The 7,068-nt window shown below is 43.4% G+C and overlaps 1 long non-coding RNA gene across 1 annotated transcript; it reads right to left on the reverse strand.

Annotated features, from left to right (window-relative positions):
* Positions 1 to 1,147: 1,147 nt before the first annotated feature.
* Positions 1,148 to 2,726, reverse strand: LOC119307028. The gene is made up of 3 exons (XR_005149113.1): positions 2,552 to 2,726; positions 2,350 to 2,471; positions 1,148 to 2,210 (listed from the first exon to the last, which is right to left on the reverse strand). It is a non-coding gene; the product is annotated as an uncharacterized LOC119307028 (long non-coding RNA).
* Positions 2,727 to 7,068: the final 4,342 nt, after the last annotated feature.

Raw genomic sequence — 7,068 nt, forward strand, 5'->3', positions numbered from 1 at the left:
GACTGCCGTCCTCTAGCCACGCCGCCACCGCTGGCTATGTTCTTGTGGAGGTGCATGGCGGTCCGTGCGGCCACCGCTGGCAACGTTTGTGTGGAGACGCACGGCGGTCAGCTTCTCCCATGGTACGTGCATTCTAGACTGAGGCCCGTTCATGTCTGTGTAGCGCTGAATGTTAGCTGATAGACGCTGTTAATCTCACTGTTTGCCGAAGGAGTTTACAGTCAATATGCTCTGCTTAAGAAGCTTCTTTGCCCTGTTCTAAACTCAATCTGCTTAGCTGAGATGGCATGCCAAGGCCGATTAGTTGCTAAAATATCCTGTCATATATTTATTGTGACGTAGATTGCCATGGTCTAATAGCCAATCTGTTAGGTGAAATAGCTCTACACCGTTTTATACTCGATATTTGTTGCTGTGATGGCCTTCGATAGTTCGATGGCTATGTGCTCGGCCTCATTGACTGCTGAAACAGCCTGCCATAACTTAACACTCAAATCTGTTTGCTGAATTAGCTTTATATATATTTCGTTACTTAGATCTGCTCATCCAAATATCTTGCCATAGCTTTAGACATCGACCTAGGTATTTTTTTTCTGGACTTCATAAAAAAGCATATATGTTTTTCCTGTAATATCTAGTAGAAGAACTAATTTGTATGTCTAATAGATGGATAGGACTTGGATAACTTCTGCTCAAAGATTCTCCGTTGCATATGTCGAGGGGGTTGAAAACTTCATGAACTTTATCAGAGATGGGTACGGTGGTCCGAAATCAGATGTGCTCTGCCCGTGTAGCAGTTGTATGAACTAGAGGATACCCCGCGCGTTGCTGCGGGAATTGGTTGATGCAACCTTGTATTAATAAATGAGAACCAAAATAAAAAAACATATAACTTATTATATTTGATTATGTATAGTTGTAACAATATTTATTGAAAGAGGTAGAGTAATTAAAAGGAAAACAACATGTTGAATATTATGGTGGGTTTTTCCACATGCATGATTGACAATTGTATGATGAGGTGGCATGTTTGCATGATATATAAGATATTTGACATTAGTACAATATAACCTTTGTACTATAAAAGCAAGATGAGATGAATTGTACAAAAAATAATGTCCTTTGCACATATTAGGGAATACATCACCTGAGAGTGTGTTCTGCAGCACCGGGGGATGAAAGACTTTCCATTCGCCTTGATAGACACACACAGTAGGCATAACAAAGAAGGAACGCCAGAAGAGTACGTAAATATGAAAATAAGAGAGAAGGTGAGCAGCACAAAAGCTGAAACCTTACGTGGGTCATAGAGAAGATTTCTTTTGCTTAGGAAGAGTATGCCAGATATTTATGCGACATTTGAAAATAGAAATCGACTGGAGTGGCAAAGCACTTGCAATACATGAGTCTAGCCACGGAGAAAAGCATGAGCACCGATGTGCTTTTGTTTGAACATCTGAACTTCCGAAGGCTTGATAAAAAATAGATGGCTCTTTAGCTCATAATTGAAAGGCAACCATGGTGTAGACCAAAAGATAGAAACAGAATAATTAGTGGCATCGAAGCAGTCTCTATGCATTGTAAATGTAATATGCACTAGTCAGGTTGTGTGATAGATCAAGAAAAAGGTTCAACATTGAAAGATATACTACCTTCATTCTGAAATATAAGATGTTTTGGATATTTTAATGAACAATTAAAGATGTACTACATACGGACTGAAATGAACAATTTCTTATAATTTGGAATGGAGCATGTAAGTGATTAGAAGATAGAAAAACTCCTACTCCAACATTAGTTTCTTGCGTACACTTATTAGGACACACATGTTAATATCCCTTGTTTGCAACCCATACCTGATATGTCCTGCAAGCATATCAGTGGTAGGAACGACACACTAGACCGCATAAACAATTCAGGCATACCTGATATAGTCTAATGTCCTGAAAAGACTTCCCACTGCCTTGACTTGAATCTACATACATACAGATAACAGGAGTAATCTAATGTCGCACGACCAATTTTCAGTTGTGGTGTTTTACATACTTGGATTTCCTTGAAGTGCCTCCAATCTGTGATGTAGTGATTAGTCCTGCCCTGAAATTCGTTTTGTTGCTGGCAAGTCTGAGTGGTGCTTGGTCTCGATTTATTTTTCTTGCACCGGCTTTGCTTCTTGGTGTCTACGTGAGAATCTGTCTTTTGTGTCGTTCCTACCAATTTGAGTGAATTCAGAGATCAAACTATGGCATCAAAAGACAACTATAACAAAATCAGCATACTGAATATAGACATGACATAAGAAATCAAAAGGTAGAGGGCGACATGCATTAGGGGGAACTCTATAATGACATTATTTGGCGAGCCATCGGCATCGGCAAGGGCTGGAGATTAGTTCCATCCAGCACGCGGGCAGCACCCAGCGATGAGAGTGGATGACACAGGCCAGCAAATCTGTCCCGTCGGGCGAAAACCTGCTAAATCAGAAACTAGAAGATAGTCATCGAGCTTTCGTAGAACGGGGAGGGGATTGAGAACGGAGGGCACTGCCTACCAGGATCCCACCTGTGGTGGAGGTGACAGGAACAACACAACTGAGGAGGGGTACGGCTGGGATTCAGGTCAGAGCAGGGGCACTACCTCCCAGCTACTGTGGAGACGGCGGGGACAACGCAGTTGTACAACTTTAAGGGTAGAGAACGTGTTGGGATTGTTCCATCAGTTACTGCAATTTGGAGGAGACGAAGAGGACAGGAATTAATCAATGTGATGCATGAGACAGGAGAAACCTGGGACCAAGAGGAATCTAATAATGGAGGAGATGAATAGACTGTGGTGCTTGGGATAGGAAGGCGAGACAACTCCGTGGAGGGAAGATAATGAGTTTCTTTGCGTCGCTCGGCAGAACAGAAAGGAAAATTAAATTGGAAAGGTATGATGACGAAGCTTGGCTGCATGATGTGGACCAATCAGAAGCTTGCTGATGTGTATAGCTTGCATGTGTAGAGAAATAGGTTAGTGGGGATCATCTATTTAGTTATTATAGATTCAGTTACAAGACCCAAGTCAATTGTGCAAAATCATCTACACTTGTATGGGATGTCGGTCATGTTGGGGAACGTAGCAAAAATTCAAAATTTTCCTACGTGTCACCAAAATATATCTATGGAGAGACTAGCAACAAGGGGAAGGAGAGTGCATCTACATGCCCTTGTAGATCGCTAAGCGGAAGCGTTCAAGAGAACGGGGTTGAAGGAGTCGTACTCGTCGTGATCCAAATCACCGGAGATCCTAGTGCCGAACGGACGGCACCTCCGCGTTCAACACACGTACAGCCCGGTGACGTCTCCCATGCCTTGATCCAGCAAGGAGAGAGGGAGAGGTTGAGGAAGACTCCATCCAGCAGCAGCACGACGGCGTGGTGGTGGTGGAGGAGCATGGCAATCCTGCAGGGCTTTGCCAAGCACCGCGGGAGAGGAGGAGGACTTGGGAGAGGGGGAGGGTTGCGCCAGAACTTTTGTAAAGCTCCCATGCGCCTCCCCACTATATATAGGGGTGGAGGGGGCTGGTTCCTTGCCCTCCAAGTCCATTGGGGCGTTGTCAAAGGTGGGAGGAAAGAAATCTCATCATTTCCTTCCCCACCGATTGTTATCCCCCCTTTTTAGGGATCTTGATCTTATCCCTTCGGGATATGATCTTATTCCTTCTAAGGGGGAATCTTGGTGCGCCTTGACCAGGGGTGTGGGGCCTTGCCCCCACTACCCACGTTCATGTGGGTCCCCCCATGCAGGTGGGCCCCACTCCAGAACCTTCTAGAACCTTCCCGGTACAATACTAAAAATTCCCGAACATTTTCCGGTGGCCAAAATAGGACTTCCCATATATAAATCTTTACCTCCGGACCATTCCGGAACTCCTCGTGACGTCCGGGATCTCATCCGGGACTCCGAACAACATTCCGCAACCACATACAAACTTCCTTTATAACCCTAGCATCATCGAACCTTAAGTGTGTAGACCCTACGGGTTCGGGAACCATGCAGACATGACCGAGATGTTCTACGGTCAATAACCAACAGCGGGATCTGGATACCCATGTTGGCTCCCACATGTTCCACGATGATCTCATCGGATGAACCACGATGTCAAGGACTCAATCAATCCCGTATACAATTCCCTTTGTCTAACGGTATTGTACTTGCCCGAGATTCGATCGTCGGTATACCGATACCTTGTTCAATCTCGTTACCGGCAAGTCTCTTTACTCGTTCTGTAACACATCATCCCGCGATCAACTATTTGATCACATTGTGCACATTATGATGATGTCCTACCGAGTGGGCCCAGAGATACCTCTCCGTCACACGGAGTGACAAATCCCAGTCTCGATTCGTGCCAACCCAACAGACACTTTCGGAGATACCTGTAGTGCACCTTTATAGCCACCCAGTTACGTTGTGATGTTTGGTACACCCAAAGCATTCCTACGGTATCCGGGAGTTGCACAATCTCATGGTCTAAGGAAAAGATACTTGACATTAGAAAAGCTTTAGCATACGAACTACACGATCTCTGTGCTAGGTTTAGGATTGGGTCTTGTCCATCACATCATTCTCCTAATGTTGTGATCCCGTTATCAACGACATCCAATGTCCATGGTCAGGAAACCGTAACCATCTATTGATCAACGAGCTAGTCAACTAGAGGCTTACTAGGGACATGGTGTTGTCTATGTGCCCACACATGTATCTGAGTTTCCTGTCAATACAATTATAGCATGGATAATAAACGATTATCATGAACAAGGAAATATAATAATAACTAATTTATTATTGCCTCTAGGACATATTTCCAACGGTCTCCCACTTGCACTAGAGTCAATAATCTAGTTCACATCGCCATGTGATTAACACTCACAGGTCACATCACCATGTGACCAACATCCATAGAGTTTACTAGTGTCACTAAACTAGTTCACATCACCATGTGATTAAGACTCAATGAGTTCTGGGATTTGATCATGTTTTGCTTGTGAGAGAGGTTTTAGTCAACGGGTCTGCAACATTCAGATTCATATGTACTTCGCAAATCTCTAGGTCATATTGTAAATGCTGCTTCCACGCTCCACTTGGAGCTATTCCAAATGGTTGCTCCATTATACGTATCCGGTTTGCTACTCAAAGTTATTCGAATAGGTGTTAAAGCTTGCATCGACGTAACCCTTTACGTCGAACTCTTTATCACCTCCATAATCGAGAAACATATCCTTATTCCTCTAAGGATAATTTTGACCGCTATCTGGTGATCCACTCCTTGATCACCTTTGTACCCTCTTGCCAGATATGTAGCAAGGCACACATCAGGTGCGGTACACAGCATAGCATACTGTAGAGCCTACGTCTAAAGCATAGGGGACGACCTTCGTCCTTTCTCTCTATTCTGCCGTGGTCGAGCTTTAAGTCTTAACTTCGTACCTCACATCTCAGGCAAGAACTCCTTCTTTGACTGATCCATCTTGAACACCTTCAAGATCACGTCAAGGTATGTGCTCATTTGAAAGTACCATTTAGCATTTTTTGATCTATCCTCATAGATCTTGATGCTCACTGTTCAAGTAGCTTAATCCAGGTTTTTTATTGAAAAACACCTTTCAAATAACCCTATATGCTTTCCAAAAATTCTACATCATTTCTGATCAACAATACGTCAACAACATATACTCATCAGAAATTCTATAGTGCTCCCACTCACTTCTTTGGAAATACAAGTTTCTCATGAACTTTGTATAAACCCAAAATCTTTGATCATCTCATCAAAGCGCACATTCCAACTCCGAGATGCTTACTCCAGTCCTTAGAAGGATCGCTGGAGCTAGCATACCTTTTAGCATCCTTAGGATCGACAAAACTTTTCTGGTTGTATCACATACAACCTTTCCTTACGTAAACTGGTAAGGAAACTCGTCTTGACATCCATCTGCCAGATTTCATAAATGCAGCTAATGCTAACATGATTCCGACGGACTTAAGCATCGCTACGGATGAGAAAATCTCATCGTAGTCAACTCCTTGAACTTGTGAAAAACTCTTTGCCACAAGTCGAGCTTCATAGATGGTGACATTACCGTCCACGTCCGTCTTCTTCTTAAATATCCATTTATCTCAATGGCTTGCCGATCATTGGGCAAGTCCACCAAAGTCCATGCTTTGTTCTGATACATGGATCCTATCTCGGATTTCATGGCTTCTAACCATTTGTCAGAATTTGGGCCCACCATCGCTTCTCCATAGCTCGTAGGTTCATTGTTGTCTAGCAACATGACCTTCAAGACAGGATTACTGTACCACTCTAAAGTAGTACGCATCCTTGTCACCCTACGAGGTACAGTAGTGACTTGATCCAAAAACTTCATGATCACTATCATAAGCTTCTACTTTAATTGGTGTAGCCGCCACAGGAACAACTTCATGTGCCCTGCTACATACTTGTTGAAGTGACGGTTCAATAACCTCATCAAGTCTCCACCATCCTCCCACTCAATTTTCGAGACAAACCTTTCCTCGAGAAAGGACCCGATTCAAGAAACAATCCCTATTGCTTTCGGATCTGAATTAGGAGGTATACCCAACTGTTTTGGGTGTCCTATGAAGATGCATTTTATCCGCTTTGGCTTCGAGCTTATCAACCTGAAACTTTTTCACATAAGCGTCGCAGCCCCAAACTTTTAAGAAACGACAACTTAGGTTTCTCCAAACCATAGTTCAAACGGTGTCGTCTCAACGGAATTACGTGGTGCCCTATTTTAAAGTGAATGCGGTTGTCTCTAATGCCTAACCCATGAACGATAGTGGTAATTCGATAAGAGACATCCTGGTACGCACCATATCCAATAGGGTGCAACTATGAAGTTCGGACACACCATCACACTATGGTGTTCCAGGCGGTATTAATTGTGAAACAATTTCCACAGTGTCTTAATTGCGTGCCAAATCTCGTAACTCAGGTACTCATCTCTATGATCATATCATAGACATTTTATCCTCTTGTCACGATGATCTTCAACTTCACTCT

This window comes from Triticum dicoccoides, chromosome 1B (assembly GCF_002162155.2).
Source record: "Triticum dicoccoides isolate Atlit2015 ecotype Zavitan chromosome 1B, WEW_v2.0, whole genome shotgun sequence".
Classification (NCBI taxonomy): domain Eukaryota; kingdom Viridiplantae; phylum Streptophyta; class Magnoliopsida; order Poales; family Poaceae; genus Triticum; species Triticum dicoccoides.